Raw genomic sequence first — 17,954 nt, 5'->3', positions numbered from 1 at the left:
CTCAAGGATGCCAGCGGATATTCCCTATTAAACATTGGGTAAATTTTCGTACTTGCAACTCATATTCAAAATTTACAAAATTTAGTGGTTTATAAAATGAACTTGTGAACAAAGCGAACACATTCATAAAGTAATTGTATATGATTAACTTCGGAAAAAATGAAAACAGTTATTCTAAGATTGTGAAGGATAAATTTTGTTAGGAGGGTAAATGTATTAATCGCGATATCATATTTATTAGATACATTGACCTGTTGCAGTATTTTCAGATGATATAAAAGTTGTAATTTTGCTAGCATTTACTGCTACTGCATATATCTTATAATTGACACAAAGTTTCCATGCGCACTTAAAATCCTTTTACAAGCAGTTTCACCTCTCTTTGTTAGGTACTTGAATTAGCAATGTGTGATGTTTATACTGATATTCTTTATTTTTGAAATCATGTACAAAGTCTTTAATAAATATTATATAACTATAAAACTCCTTTTCCTCCTCCTTAATTCCTCAGCTCTGCTGATATTTGCACAGTTTGTACCAACCGAAGAAATGATTTGCTGCTGTAATGAATAGTGAAATATATAATTTATTCGATGAGTTTTAGCCAACTTGAGCGTAGAATCCATGGTAAACTAAACCTAATTCTAAAATGCTGAAAACAAATCTTTTGATTCAGTCCCCGGAAAGTGCGCCAAATATATTTTTTTGGTTTATACTAAAATTGATATAAAATGCCATGTCTTGAGACCAACTTTGGCAGGATTCCGGATTAGCGAGTTATGGAAAAGGGTACGCAGGGTTAGAGGAATTGAATGCCCATTAAAAGAGCCTGCTAAGAACTGCCATTTTAAATGCAGGAATTTTACGGCATGAGAATCACTCGCCTTGGCCGGTATTCGAACTTGAAATCCCTCAATTTAAGGCCGATCGCGGTAAGATCTCGGTCATGGCGAATGATTTTTACACTGTATTATTCTTGCATTTTACCGTATACTAGCGGATGACCCCGTTCAGGTAACTGTTGCGGCGTCTCCCACAGTTGTTTGAAAATGCCATTTAATCTAAACCATCAAAAGAAAATATATCGATGCTTGCAAGTATAGAATAAATATAATAATAAATCGTTATTGTGACACTTATTCTCCCACGTGTAATACACGTATAGTACGATCACTGACTATGGGAAGACATTCATACCATTTTGATACCTGTTACCCGACAACGCAATGCGTTTTTCTCTTTCATTAATTTAATAAAATATGAGTAATTTTACAAAAGGCCAATTTACTCCTTGTGTTCAACAACCGAGGCCTCTGCAGACCAATTTCAGGTTGCACTCTCACAAAGCTCAGTCCGCGAACAATTTAACGGAGTCATTTCCCATATTTACACAGCCACGCTCTGTTCAAGAACTGTCCGCGAATTCTTTTATTGCTGGTCACACGGCGAGGGACAACTCCATTTGCTGGGGCGAGAGCCTCCGTCGCTGAAACCCGGGCGGAAAACTGCTGAAGTCGGCTACCGGCGCACGCTGACGCATCGCTGTTATCGCGAGTGAGAAAGCTGTGATCAAAATGGATACGAAATAGTCGAGAAGCAGACCTGATACGCAACGACAAATGCACAATGCGGAAACCACGAATAATATTAACAAATGCATTGGTTATGAAGGCGGTTTTTAAAGCAGACAAACAGTAAGTAAGCTTTGGTTTCATGGATTGGTTGGTTGGATGGAATAGTAATTTGGTTTCGTGAATAAAATAATCTTGTGGTGATGTCCAACCAAGTTTCCTGTTAACCCTAATTAAGTTGCGACGGAAACAGTATCGTATTCACTTAGATACATGCAGAGAATACGGTCGCCAATTTGGACGAGAAGCAGTTTTGTCAATTATACACATTCTCACGCAATCTCCCGTGCCCCAAATAGAAAACCAGTCACTCCCGACCACAATGAGATGAATGGTTTTCTATTCAGTCGGGGAATGACCCTGCGGAAATATACAAAGTATCTATCGTACGTCATCGAAGACTGGACTCGGGACGAAGTTCGACGATCGGGTATCCGGCATCCCGTAGGGGTGTGAGCGTCCATGAGTCAAGGGCTGTTCTCACGTTCGTCCTGCATGAGTAAGGATTCGATGGAAGGCATTGCTTTGCACATATAGCCTCTTCAGGCAAAAATTTACAACCTCAAAACTATTTAGACCAATTTTAACGACTAGTAATTACCCCTTGTCCCCTCTTCTCAATTGTAATCCTTTCGCTAATTGACTAAACATAACAATTTCAGGTTTACCTTTGTGGAATTCCTTCATTATGAGGGTAAAGAGAAACTTATCACTTCCACAATAAAGATTTCATATCTCACGATCATGGTTTCGATGCCGCGCAACATCACTAGGTGGTGATGATACGCGGCATCGAAACCATGGTCGTGAGATATGAAATCTTTATTGTGGAAGTGTTAAGTTTCTCTTTACCCTCATAATGGAGGCGAATAAGTTTATATTGTTTCGTAAATCCTTGCCTCAAGTCTTCAGCATTGTAGTGACTATTTAGGCCCACAAATATTTGCTAAAACATAATATCGAGCCATCCTCTTTTCGCCTATGGAATGATAAAAATTAATCTTATATTCTTCCTGTAATTGCATCGTCAGAAAATCAATGTAACACCCTGAGTGAGCAAAGAAGCGCCACAAGGCCTTGTGGCAGCTCTTTGGGTTTGTGTTGACTCGGTTAACCAAGAACTGCCACAAGATGCATGCCCCAGGAGACCGCCGATAAAAAGGGAATGGAAGGCCGAGACTTTCGCTTGGGCTTATTCAATTCTGCATCGGATCGAGTACTTAAATCTTTTTGACAGCCTATCTATATAATTCCGTCTCTATTTTCGGGCGTGCTGTGATTATTTCCTCCTCCTCGTAAACGAACTCGCACTATTGATACATATATTTTTAGAACATATAATCTAGAATTAGACCTTGTACTATTCTGGGACCTCTGTCATATATTGTATGTAAACTAAAATTATTTATTGTTAAGACATTTTTTGATATCATATTATTTTTGCTCAATTTTGTGGCATTGAACAAAGGTCGTTTTTTGGCAGACTAAAAGGATATAATTTTTTTAACTATTCATATTAGGCCATTATTATTTCTTGAGCTTGGATGTTTTCCACGAAGGTGTCCGACCCTCCTACCAATGTTGGCGAACTCGCTGACCTCCCTGATCAGATGAGGGTATTGGAGGTGCATTCCTATTTAGACCGTTGCCTCGTGGAAGTTTATTTCGCGCCTCGGTTGCAACATGAAATGTTGTGCAATGACCTAAGCCTTCCACTGCCGTATCTCATTTACTCTCCCACACTCTTCCAAGGTGTTCTTAATAGGCCGTATCTAACTTCAACCACAGGCAAGCCACATTAATAAGGGGGGGGGCAAGTCTTTTTTTGAGAATCGGATGTCTCATTTAGCAGAGTTAATGAGTCACCTAGTTCTTTGACTGTCATAGGATGATCACATAAACAACATTTTGGTGTAGGACCACCATAGGTGTCAAGTTAATGTAGCAATAGACATAAAAGGTCTGTCCCAAAAGTAGTAAAAAAAACCATAAACGCAGTAATCAACCATAGGTCGGTGTGGTAGGTGACGTTTGAGTTCACCCAGTACTAAGCCAGACGGCGTGTGAAATTCACACATCAAGGTAGGGGGGCCAGTTCCTTTCCCTGTGTCAGTTATGGTTTCCAAGGAAGATCTGGTACCGGAAAAATCACATAGCTTGGGTGGATCTGCAGTTTCCCAAAGAGCCTTGGCTGGGAATCGAACCTGGGCCGTCCGGTCCAACGCTCTACCCCCTGGACTTCCGTGACCCACCCAAAATTGGCATGACTTTTACGAGGGCAATTCGAAAAGTAAGGTCTCCGATTTTTGTCATGAAAAATCAAATTTATTCTCAACTGTGTGTACATCGTAGGAAAAGCTGAGCATTTAGCTATTTACTACATGATCGCCTTGACGATCAATCACTTTTTTCATCCTTGTAACCAGCTTTTTAATGCCGGTGTCGTATCTTTCTCCCGCCACGTCACGAAACCAACTGACGATTGCTCCTTGCACTACCTCGTCTGACTTGAATGTCTGTTCTCCAAGGTGTTTTTTGAAAGCAGAAAACAAGTGGTAGTCACTTGGGGCAACGTCCAGGCTGTAACGAGGGTGGTCGATGATATCCCAGCCGATTTCATTGAGTAGGGTGGTCGTTTGATGTGACACATGTGGACGTGCATTGTCATGATGCAAACGCACTCCTTCGATGAGACACCTTGTTGTAACCGAGGACCTCCGACACAATATTCTGCACGGAGAGGTAGCCACTCTCTTCATTAAGGCCTTCCTTTATCTCATGAAGGGTAATTCTCCGGTTATTGCGCACCATCTCGTCAATTGGAGCCACCGTTGATTCCGGCAAACTCGGCCGCCCCGACCGCTGCTCATCCTGGACGTTTTTCCCGGCCATCAAAAAACTCCCTGCACCACTTTCGCTCGATTTTGAGGTCCATACACTTCTCACCGTATACTTCCACTAAATGGCGATGAATTTATATCGGAGAAGCAGTCGTCAGTTGGCTTCGCGACGCGGCGGGAGAAAGGTATCACACCGGCATTAAAAAGCTGGTTACAAGGATGCAAAAAGTGATTGATCGTCAAGTCGACTATGCAGAAAAACAGCTAAATGCTCAAACTTTCCAACGATGTACGGAAAGTTGGGAATAAATTTGATTTTTCATGAAAAAATAGGAGATCTTACCTTTCTAATTGCCCTCGTATTTTCCCGGATAAACGGACGAACGTGCGGAGGTTTCCCTGGCTGGGTTCGAGGAAGGTGAGTCTCAGGAGAGGCTGGAGGCCGGTGGAAGTTGGCTTCCAGCCGTTGTGGAGAGCGGATCGTTCATTTACGTAACCTCTATAACGTGACCTAGTTACTCTTCGTCATGAAACGGTTATAGGAACAGCGCTACGCCATCAAATTTTGCATGAAACTGGACAAAACTTGGAAAGAGACTCATGGCATGCTCAAGGCAGCTTATGGTGACTCCATGGGCGTATCAGGTGTTTTTGAGTGGCACAATGTTGTTTCGAGAGGTAAGAGAAGATATTGAAGACGTCGAACATTCAAGACGCCCTTTGACCTGAAAAGGTGGTGATTATCTTGCCAGAGTGAAGTCTTTTTGGACAGGGATCGCAGAGCAAGTGTTCGCATGGTTTTTCATGAGTTTGGCCACCCTAAAAGTGATGTGCATCGACTTGCGACCGAACACATGGGCATGAGTAAAGTGTGTGCGAAGTTGGTGCCGCGAGTGCTCTCGGACGAACAAAAGGAAACTAGCACGCGAATCTGCCAAGAGCTTCTCCACCATCTGAGTAAGGATCCAAATGTTGTAGATTATGCCCCACCAGACTTCTTCCTCTTCCCCCGCCTCAAATCCGTGCTCAAAGGACGTCACATAGCTCGGTGGAAGCGTTGCAACAGGCCGTGACGAGGGAGCCTAGCAGGATTCCGGGCGACGCTTTCCAGAAGACGTACTAGGAGTGGAAAACCCGCTGGCAGCGGTGAGTGGACGCACAAGGCTGATACTTCGAAGACTTTTGAGTCAATGTATCAATTCTGGCAATATTTTTTTAATCTGCTCAGTCCTAATACTTTTGTAATAGACCTCGAACAAATTCGAATTATTTCAAGCATACTAGATGATAAACAACGCAAAATAACCTGGTAGGTATTTGAACGAGCTGTGAAAGTCAAAAAATTTCTTCAGCCTATGGCTATTTTAATTTTTTTTAATTTACTTTATAGATGGGGAAAACGATTCGTAATCTTATGCTACTCAAGTTAAGGGGAGGAAGTTAACACTCCAGTCTGTGCAATGGAAACAAATGCATGGTCTGCATTATACGACTCTAGGCCTTGTAGGCGGATTCTGGAAGGTCCTTACGGGTACGCTTGCAAGCTTCTTTGACGGCAGTTAGGGTCCCTTTATGATGTCCTTTGAGGAAGGGTTTTACTTTTGGGAATGAGAAATATTCGGCTCTTATCATTTCGGCACTGCAAGGTGGCTGGGGAATCGTCGCGATGTCGTTGCGGAAATTCCTCACAAGCAGACACTCGCCTCTGCTCTTGGTTGTCCGTCAAGACCTTAGGGAGGAGTTTAGTGCAGATCTTTCGCATCGCCAAATTTTCAGTGGTTATGGTGTGCACTGCCATCTTATTAATGCCAATGCAATCGGCGACCATGCGAACAATTAACTGGCCGTCTGAATTCAGCACTTCACGCACATGTCGAGAAAAAATTTGGACCGATATTTTTTGCAGAAACCTTGCATTTTGAGGTTTATCACTGAAACCAATTACCGCGGTTACAAGCAAATAAAAGGATAACTTTGAGAGATTTTGGCTCAAAACCACGAAAGTAAAATGCCAATCTCTCTTAATTTTGCATTTTTCAGGGAGCGAACTCAGATTAAGCGCAAGTTTAATTTATCGCTGCGTTTGCAAGTCCAATATAATTGTTTTTTTGTAAGTAGCAAACAATTAGGTAAATTATTGGAAAATATGGTTTAAACGTTTAAAATTATCATGACTTGAGACCACCTTTGGCGGGATGCCGTATTCGCGAGCTACGCGCAAGGGTTCGCGAGGAATGAAAAATGGTACGTATTCCCATGTGGAACTCGCGAAAATATTTTACTCTCTCTCTTGCAGTTTAGGTCGGAAAAAATGTTCGGAGGAGAGTACTAATAACAGTTGAGAACCCAGTCATATTTCTGGGAGATATTAGGCCTCATTTCCTTATTTAGCGACCCAGTGAGCCAGATGAGCTCGCGCTTGATGGCTGACATAATTGAAATAAGTTCGTATCCCGCCTCGAACATGGATTTGGTGGCCTCAAATGATACCCACGCGTCTTAAAAATCCAATTACTAATACATTTCTCCTTGGAATTCAGGTTAATGATGTCTGTCTAGATTATGCATTTACTTTTTGAGGTAGTCAAATGAGCGCTGCTGTTTGAAGTGTTCAGTTGCCACCTTCTTATCGGAACAATCGTGACGAGTGCATGCTTACATTGTTCCGCCTGAGCACATAACACAGACGGATTCGGAGGAAAAATAGCGAAGGAAAATGGAGGGATTCTCAATTTTATCTGTAGTTAAAATCAAACATCGTATACGCTTTGAACATGTGGGATCCATATGAGGAAAAAATTGGCTCAAAACTTTAACAAAATAGAAATAAGACCACTCGATTCATGAAAAACTCAAAAAAAGAAGACAAATTACCACTCACTCACCCAATAACCCGGAATGGTTGGCCCTGGGGACGCACAGCTACGATGTGAGTTTAGAAGTGTGACCGAAACATCAACCACGTATCTAAGCTGGCAACAAACGACGGAAATGCAAAGGAGAACATTATCCCTATGAATCACCACATCAGCCTTTCAGGCAATAAGTATTACAGAAATACGACAGGCAGTCTTTCGCCATGTTTCCCAGAGCAAATAGACTTCCAACAAAGGCATACCGTTAGGCGCACCTTTGGGTGGAATGTTATTTTGAAAAGGGCTCGAGGGAAGTGAAGGGGAGCTGATTAAAAAACTGCCACAAGATGATTACTGTCTTTGTACTCAAATCTATTTCCATAAAAGAACGAAAAGCAATTCAATACGCTGCTCAATAATCTTCTGTATTCTTTAATGATCTACGAAATCTTACCTGAGACACACCAAGGAAAACTTTATCCTAAAGGCACACCCGACAAAGTGGTCAAACCAAAGAATTGTGTAAAATGTGGTCTCACCTAATGGTTATTACCTGTAAGATTATCAATAAATGAAATGGATGGTTTCAGCTTTGGAAGGCCCTTCTCCCCTGCCACTTGAGATCTATCCCTCCGTTACATGAACAATCACACTGCTTGAGCTAATCTGGGAGTGTCTGAAGTCATGAACGGAATACCATCTCCTTAAATTAGTGCATACGTAATAATAGGAAATGGTGCTGCTTAATTTTTATGGACCACTATTTTCTCTGAGTCAATAAATATTTTCCCCAAAGAAAATATTCACGTTTTCGCTCATACGGCCCTAGTAAAGTTCAAGTGAGCACAAATGACAAGCATCTGAATTTGAAAAATAATTGTCCATAAGAGTCGAAGCAAAATGCCTCTCACTCTCTCTGCCACAATGCTTGGGAAAGTCCTGGGTACCTTCAGCATGAGAACTTTCGGAGTGTTTTCGGAACGGAAATGAGCATTTACCTAACCTCCGCCAAACATTCTTCTAATAAAGCTACCATTGTAATTTTAATCTTGAAAATGTTTATCTTGAGTCAACAGAAGGAAAACTTGCTGAATCGGAAACCCTTGAGATTTTGTTAAGACCGACCAGCGACGTGTAAGTCAACGGCATCGTGTTTCCCTCCCTATCATCTCTGCTGCTGCATCTTTCAAAACCCTCAACCGCTGAACATTACCTCGGTCGTCGACTCTCCCCAATTACCCCAAATTCTGGTCCGTCCCTCTCTCTCTCATTCGCTGCGTTTTCTTGCTCATATTACCCAAAAGACTTGGTACTCTCTCTTTTTGCTAAGTACGTGCACAATCTCTTTTAAGGAATCAAGGTACACAATATCAAATTTTTATTAAGTCTTATTCCCTTAATTACCTCTCATTGGCTCCCTCTTGGGGGGGGGAATATCATCATTTGCTGCACCATTAATGTTTCCAAACCATCTTCCCTCTCCCTTTTCTTACCTGAGGATTAAATCGATTCGATTGCTCCACAGGGAAATCACATTTTCGCTAAAGAAAGCACACTTTGTTTTAACACAAATTCACTTACGCGCCGTCGCCTTCGGTGCACGTGATAACAAATATCCAGTGAAATGGCAAAACGTTCTTTAATATATTATGATTAAATGATTTTCAGCAATTAAAAAGATAATTACAGCGAAAAATGCTCTAAAAAATAAACACTAAATAAATGCACAGAAACTAGCGAAATGGAAAATCCAGGACGGGGTACACGAAGCGTACTAGCGTATTTGTATTGAATAGAGTCTCTTCAGGGAGGGAAGAGAGATGAACCATTTGACATTTTCTTCTAAGCTCAAGAGCAGCCGAAGGTGATATTTGGAAGATGATTGCATTGTGTGGAATTAGCGAATGGTGGAATTGGTGCGTACTGGATACGATTTCGGCTGCTATGGGGCAGAGCACTCGGTTTCCGAGTAAAGGAACATATTTTTAGGCGACGTCATTCGGCCATGTGAATATAGAGTTGGTATGTTGACAAATGATTGCATTAATTCAAGGACTGGATTCGAATCCCGGCAGTGGCGAGCCTGAAAATGTCGCCCACGTCCTTCAGCATCCTCGTCTGTGCTCATTTCCCGTTTCAAAATATGAAATTGAGCGAAACGCAACCCGGCCGAATGCTGTTTTTGATCAGCCGGGCGAGCACGAATCAAAAAAATACGCAAGAAATTTGCATACGATTCCACGAGCAAGCTTCACTCTTCGCCAGATAGAATGTGAAACGCGGGTTGCTCTTTAGATGAAATCCAATTCGAAGAATAAGAACCGTGGGACTTACGCGTTCTCCTTTCAGAAAGTCCATACCCACTTACAAATTGAACGCAAACGGAATAGAATGCCATTTTGTCAATATTTTAATATTTTCATCTCATTTAAATAGCCAATCGTAGTTATTTTTGTTGTCTGTTTCCATTTTAATTGTCGTTTCGTGAGTTACCGTTTAGGTGACGCACAGCGCGGCTGTTTTCCCGGGAAAGGTTAAAATATATCTGGAAAAACAGGTTTACTAAAACTTTCTATCAATTAAAAGGCGTAAATAATATAATTTTCGACCCAGCGGCCAATCATGAGCAGTATTCAAGAAAATAAGGAAATATTACGATAAAATTTTGATCGATAAATTTGAGAAGGCATCGAAATGGTAATTAGTATTGTGCCACTTCCCCCTTGTTTAAAACCTAATAACATGCTCTACGAATAAAAATATTAAATATAAAATGTTGCGTCGGTCTGATAAATCGTTTTCTTTTGGATTTCCTGCCAACAAAACCTCAATTGTAAACTCAAGAGCTCTCACTCACGCAGTCAAATGGACATGCGAAAAATAGGCTGTAAAAATCATAACCCCTGAAACAAATAACGTTGTAATCTTGAATTCACTAATTGATTGGGGACAATATTTCACGATAAAATGTTGACATATTCCAAACCACAGTAGGTAATCAACTTGAAGGCTTGCCTTATGAGTGAGGGATTACTTTGAGGCAATTTGCGAATTCAGGGCAGAGAGGCGGTTTCTCTCCCTGTGCCACGTGCGGTTACGTCGAAAATGAAACATCTCGGGCCGCAGTGGCAATAGTACTATCTACGGGCTTTTATCAGATTTGAAACCGGGAACATCTGGAGCCGGGCGCTCTACCTTCGTGTAATTACACCACCTATGTACATTATGGGAATGTGAAGCACTAATTATTTAACAGTTAAGTCAATGCTAAAGATGGCGAAATGCAAAGTTGCGTTTTGGACTAACCCGCTGGGATTTAAGTAGGGCGTCATTATAAGGAATCTAGAATTTCTGTATGGTCAACACCCTTTTCCAGAACTTCACTGTCAAATCTCTTGAAAACTAAGTCTCCATGCCCGACGTTTTTCGTTGATGAAGAATTCAAATGTACGGTCATTCACAAGATTTTTATTACTTCTGATCACGAGAAACGCTTTGATTGAATAATTTGATTCTCAAAGCAGAAAATTTTGGAAAGATATTTCTGAAGTTTCACATTGGAATTCCATTGTGTTGAATTCTATATGATACGGATTTTCGGAACAATCAAGGTATGTAACGGAGCAAACTATAAACATTAAAGTTGACTTCCAATGCCATGGAGGCATTGGAGTAAAGAGTAGGATATCAGCGGCTATGTATTAGAATAATTAAAGGTGCACGGTTTAATATTGATTTACTAGCGTATGTGAGAAATACCCCGTCTATTTCTGTGGATAAAAGTAAATATTATTTAAAGTTAAGAAAACTTTTTTTGACGTAAAATTCAAAATATAAACTTGAATGAAGTTTCTCTGAATATATCATAGTTTTAAAATTAATTATTTTCTGCTAAAAAATACTGCTCACTGACGACTGAAATCTTCATACATTAAAACATTTTGCCAAAATTCAGTCGTGACGTTGAAGCACAGTATTATTGATTGCGATCTGCAGAAAGTTCGCTCCGCTTCCGCTCGGACTTTACTCGAGATTGCTCGGAAGTTCGTGGGCTGCTAGTGCTGTCACGTCGTGCCCATCTGCAGAACTAAATCTACGCTAACCTTGCGCGCGAAATTTTGCGATTTGTGTCCTTTAAAATACCTTTTTTATTCGCAAGTTTATCACACTCTAATGTTCTCGGCGAGTGAGTGCCATCATGTGAGCATCGGGATGATAAAATATACAGTGACATGAAAGTTGTAAAAATCAAAAGGCGAAAGGGTATTTCAGGTCAGTTTCATGGGATTTACACAGAGAGGAAGAAATTATGGAGATAATTTCATTGTTCCTCTCTCCTATTCTCCAGCCTGCTCTTCCAGAACAAAATTATCCCCTGCAGGCGGTCAATAAATTAAACCAAAAAGGAATTGCTACGAAAGGCGTCTAGATCGCACCCTAGCAAGAGCATGCCGGCATCTCAGAAATTTTCTCATTTACACATTCTTCAATTGGAGTAATATAATTATGAAAAATTATATTATGCGTTTATTCGGAATTTTATATCATAAACTTAGGCTTTCAATACAATACAATCACCGCGGTATCAAATTTTAACGATGAATTTTTAACACAGCTATAAATTCTCGTGCTGTCGATGAAATACGTAGTGATTGAGTACTTATTCATATTCAGAATCTGCATCGCTGCGATTCATTCTCTGCTCGTAGTCGGTGTCCCTTTGTTATTTCATAGAATCATCTTCAGAATTGCTCTTGCATAAGGAAAATGGAACTCGCCTTTTTTTCGAATCAATAATCCACCTTCAGCTCTATACTTGATGGAAAACGTTCGTACAAAAAGAAGAAAACCTGTTCACCGTTCAATTTAAAAAAGCAGAAATTCAAATTTTCAATCGCATTCATCGCCTCTACATTGACGGCTCTCATGCTGTGCGGCTGTGCAATTTCTAACTATGATATTATCTGCCTCAATTATGCTTAAAAGGTCGTCTCCCATGTGATTTCCTGGAAGGAGAGGGACCTTAATAATTTTGGCATCGAATCCGTAGCCCCTATAGGTTGTTGCATTTTTGGGAATTTTTCCCAACGCACTGAAAAAATATCGCGATAACCGGGTTTCCCTCTCTTTGGACGAGATTGAAGCATGAAAGGAGCAAATATAAGTCAGATGAAAAAGGCAGAAGTAAGCAGTCTCCGGGCATTAAAATGGACGAGAGCGAGAATTGAACCTTGGACCGATTATCTAGCTCATCCACGGGCAGATCGAATCCAAGTGTTCCGAGTCTTCGCCTATAAATTGCGAGGTTTGCAGAAGTATATCTGAGTCTGAAAATTGACTCCTGCATAGTATTTAAGATTTAAAGTATTCATCTTCCATGAGAAGGACATCTTTGAGTAGTTTCGTATCAAGCGCAGAAGACACGGAGGTTATGGAAATTCTTACGTCCTCTCTTATCGCTGGTAGTTCTAGGGGGTCATGCAGAGGTTAAACTGGTCCTGAAATAATCTTATTTCGATATTCTTCTGTACGTATATTTGGGATGTTGTCATTTGCGAAAAAAATTATGGGAGCAAAAGTTTACATTAATTGGGCAATTTCAAGCAGTGGTACAATGGCATCGACTTAAGCTGACACATCGCCAAGTTGCAAATTTGACGATGCCGCGGTTTCTATCGGCATGAATGCGTTGCATCTCCCAAATCTCATTTTACTTAATATCCCACAAACCCAGATGGTTAATCTCCTCCCTAACACATTTACGAATATAATACTTTGCAGATATTGGGGTTTTGCGAGTTCACGGGCATGAAACGGGAAAGTACAAATAAATGGAACCTAGAATGTGGAGATGAACATCACCTTAAAAAAGAAATCACAAAGTTTCCTATTTCAGCCTATTTAAACTAAAGGCCTGTAATGGCCTATCTGGTGAATATCACCATCTTGAAAATCAACAATAATATTACACAAAGTAACATATTCATTAATACCTAACTCCAATCTTAACTTTTCCATAGAGTCATTTCACTGATAAAACTAGCGTGAAGGTATATTTTTTCCGTAATCCACCCATCCAACTCCAGCTCAATTCATCCGCTGATGTACTTCCCGTTCCCATTCTTCCTATTCGGAGAAAACTTCAAAAGGATTGGATTTGGAGACAACTTCCAAAGTTTTGGATTATCAATTTATCTTTTCGCTTCTATTATTCTTCTATTAGCTTGTGTCCATCGGCCATGCTCGTATTTCTCTCTACTGCTGCACCCTCACGGAAATCATATCCGTGGAGAAGTTCGCTCCATTTGCATGCTTCACTCAGATGTTTGCTTGAGGTTTGACTTGAGGTTTCCGCCTTTACACGTTTTTACTTTTTGCTCTGAGGACATTTTTCTTCCTTAGACTTTCTACCTTCTTGGCTTTTTTTATTCCGCTAAATGCGCTTTTCTTCCTCTGTCCATCACCGGTGATCCTTATTGCCGAGGGGCAAAACTGCTTCATTTCTTATAGTGTTCACTCCTCAGAATCCTTTTCGTGTTGCATCCAGGCCTCCTGAAGCAGAGTACATCTCAGTTAATCATCGGGCGGTACCCATGTCTCGTCTTCGTCTCCTTTGCCAGGGAAATTCTCCTGGTTAGCTCAGTTTTGTTTCCTCCATCGTATTTGCTTCGAAGATAGTAAAATTTCCATTTCATTTAATTTAGATATATCTACATTAGATCCTTATTTTACTTTCGATTATATTCAGGTTTTAAATTCACGGGCATCAATAATAGGTACCACTTTCCCCTCCCACTAAAACTATGCCATCGGAAAAAGGCAACGTGCTTTCCTCACGAGTAGATCAGCATTCCCGCAGTGTTTGCTTTACGTTGCATTTGACGCTTCCTCTATCTGGACGTCGAAGATACAGAGAAAAAATAGCATCCCCGCCTTAATACTTTCTTTCTTACTATGCTCCAGATGCTACACTCATTCAGATTTATTACAGTTGCCTGTTTATTACACAAACACTATTGTCACCAGACACTCTTGCGGACAATGTAATTTATCCATTGGCTTCTCTAAAGCTACATATGACATCGTGTTTTTTGTCATTCGCTGACTGAAACTTTTGCCTCAGACTTTCAAAAATCTAAATTGGTGTTACTCTAATATTACTCTAATTTATGTTTTACAATTATATACACAATTCTTGTTAAGATTTTAGATGCATATGCATCGAGCTGTAAACCAAACATTTTTTTCGATGATCTTTCGTTTTTTTTGCTTGGGAATAGGTACCATGCTTTTCTGAAAGTCGATCAATATTTTTCAGTTGGATCCATCCTTGTCATAGATTAGGTATTTTAAAGTTCTTAATAGATTTTTAATTGATAATGCATTACCTGAAAGAATGAGGACTCGAATTCTCTCCTTAATAAAGTGTTCAGAGGTTTGGTTCTGAGCACTCCTATTTTCACAGTCACGTGTGTTTACATCAACAACGAGTTCTCATCTGCTTTTAAGTAGTTCCACATACCTGGAGTCCTCCATTCTTGATTGCATAGTTGCTTTCAGTTGGAATAACTTCGATTTGTTTTCCACACTGTTTGTTCGATGACGTTTAACCCTCTTCCATCCATCCCACGTTATCCGCGTCATGACGCTTCCGAGGTCGGCTTCCGCATTTCATTTTCGCCAACGAATTTTTCTCCCTCTTAGTGCAAAAACGACCTTCAATAACTCTTTGTGGCGCATAGCAGATATTCGGAAAAAATTTTGTTTTAGTAGGTAAGTACACTGGTCACGATTATAAATTACTAATGGTAGACACTTTGAAAATCCTTTAATTAAAGAATACATAGAACATGTTAGGAGATAAAAGAAGATGTTGATCTACCTACACTATAGTGAAGTAGAATTTCGTAAACCAAGATAGCACTACTGCTGGAAAATACTGGGACTCGTATATTAATCGTAACTGCTACTTAGTGATGATGAAATCATAATCCAAGGCTGCGAAGCTAATGAAATCGTTTAGGCGAGTAAGGAAATAAGGCAAGAATGGCCTTTTCATATCTTATTCTAATCCAAGGAACCAGAATTTTCTTTACTTATTTGGTAATCTACCAGTTAAGTCAGGATCAAATAAATATCTTGTCTCTCCTAAAAAAACACAAGCCAAAATCCCAATCTACAACAAGCCCCTCTTCATCTCCTTATACTTCCTGCCTCCCTTCATCCTATTCAATATCTCTCTTCTATCCCTGCCCTTCCCTCGTTTGCCCAACATTATCCCCTCTATCACAGTCTACAACATTCCATTTCTGATCAATATGCCCTTCATCCATTTTTCCTTATGGGTCCTCACAACAATCCCTTCTCCTCGCCCACCATACTGTACTGTACTGGCACTTAATCATTTGTTTTCCTCTCTGTCCACTTCACCTTCTCCATCCTTCTCCACACCCTTATTTCAAATGCCTTTAATCTATGGCTATCATTCTGATTCAATGGCCATGTTTCCGCACCATGCATGAGCACGCTTCATATCAAAGTTTTAGCAAGTATTTTCTTAACATCCTTACTAAATGACCCTGTCACCAATTCCTGCCTACTTGTAAAAGCTTCTTTGACTATCGCAATTCTTCTCCTTATACCACTGTGACCATTTTGGCCCGAAACACTTACGAGGTACGTAAACTGTTCTACCTGCTCTAGTTTTTGCCCTCGTATTTTAATGCTTAACTCAGCCTTTCTCTTTCGTGAAAATCACATAACCTTTGTTTTATTTATATTGATTTTCATCCCATATCTATCGCGCTGAATTACCAAAACTCAGCAATGCTTGTAACCCCTTGGCTGACTGACAAATTAGAGCTTGGTCATCGGCAAACCTAACTGATTTTACGAATTCCCCGCCCACTTTCATTCCTACCTCCAGTTTTTCCCATGCCTTTTTAATCATTTCCTCCACACATACGTTGAACAGCAACGGTGATAATGGACAACCCTGCCTTACACCTCTTCCTAGCACTGCCCATCCGGATTCTCCGTTCCCCACTCGCACCTGAGCAATCTGAGACATGTACAGGTTGCGGATTAGCCTCCTGCCCCTCCAATCTATTCCTATTTTCTGCAATATACTCATTAGTTTTTCCCAATTCACTCTATCAAACGCTTTTTCGAAATCTACGAAATAGATTCCTGATTGAATTCTATATTCCTCTCGGTTAGTGGTCTCATTGCTGCAATGGCATCACGCGTGCCTCTCCCCTTCCTAAACCCAAACCGAAAATCCCCTAAGTAATCATTTGCCCTGCTCGCCATCCTTTTGTTGATGATCATGATAACCGCTATATCTGCTAGTGAAATCAAACTTATTACTCTGGGGCTTAGAATATGGTATGAAAAATCATCCGTGAAAATCAAATATGAAATTCAGCCCACGGTAATTAAACTCTCAACGAAGTTTCAAGTGGAAGGAAATCCATCGAGAAGACGTCATGGATCATGGTTTTCAGAATTATATCCTCTTCCACCACGAAAAGGATCAGATCTGTATTCTTTTGGGATTCATGGCTATCGTAAATTACCTATTGGGTAATCCATGTTAATTATTTTCCCGAATCCCAATTTTTATATTTAATTTCACTGGTGGTACCTTAAACGACATTATTGGGATACAAAAGTGATACGAGGTTGAGGAAAACGAGTCGCAATTTGATAAGCTTCCGAAGACGTAATTTAGAATATAGAAATGGGGGATCGCTTTAAAGCGCAGTAACCAACCGAAAGATTGGCATGATAGGCGTTGGTATAACTGACTTAATACGCACAATGCGGAAAACTGTGAAAACCACACGTGAGGAGGCCAGTTCCTTTCTCTGTGCCGCCGATGGCTTCCCAGGAAGTTCTGGTACCTGAAAAGTCACACATCTAGGGTGAAGCTGAGGGTCCTCGAGGGTAGTCATCCCGAACGGTCTTTCGATCAGTATCCCAGCGCTTTACCCACGGGCTTAACTAGCCCCTCTATTTTCCTTTGGACAGTAAAATTGATGATAGCAAGGGATAAAACATTCCTTTATCGATATTTCGGTCTAAATAGGTGGATTAGAGGGTGAAATGTGTTGATGAATCGACAGTTGGAAGACATCAATGCAGTAGTACTGCCCACTGTCAAGTATCACCTGATAGCGGTAGGCAGTAGCACTAGTGTAGCCACAGTTGGAATTCGACAGCATTAATGTCAGGGCCGGTCCGAAAGCGATCTCACGCGGCCCAGTGCTTACCCTGGCCCCGCGCGGCACGGCCAGTTTAAAAATACATTTTGCTGATATTTTTAAGAAATATCTCACATTTTAACGACTTGGTTCGTACATCCAGCTCCTGTGGATCTAATTTGGGAATTGCGAATCAATTTTCAATAGATTACCCTTAATTTTCAAAATTACGTATTGCAAATATTTTGAAAGCATATACTTTTGTTTCAGCATTTCATGCAACTTCATTTCCCTCTTTGCCGTCAGGATCATCTAGAGACCTCACGCATTTTATTCCCCTGCCTCATTTGTTTATATCTAAGCTTTTGTCAACACTCCAACACCATTTCTTTGGCGAAAATATTTATAGATTTGAGAGAGACA

Source organism: Hetaerina americana, unplaced genomic scaffold (assembly GCF_022747635.1).
Source record: "Hetaerina americana unplaced genomic scaffold, ioHetAmer1.1.p SCAF_16, whole genome shotgun sequence".
Taxonomy (NCBI): domain Eukaryota; kingdom Metazoa; phylum Arthropoda; class Insecta; order Odonata; family Calopterygidae; genus Hetaerina; species Hetaerina americana.
Note: the sequence above shows the minus strand (reverse complement) of the source record.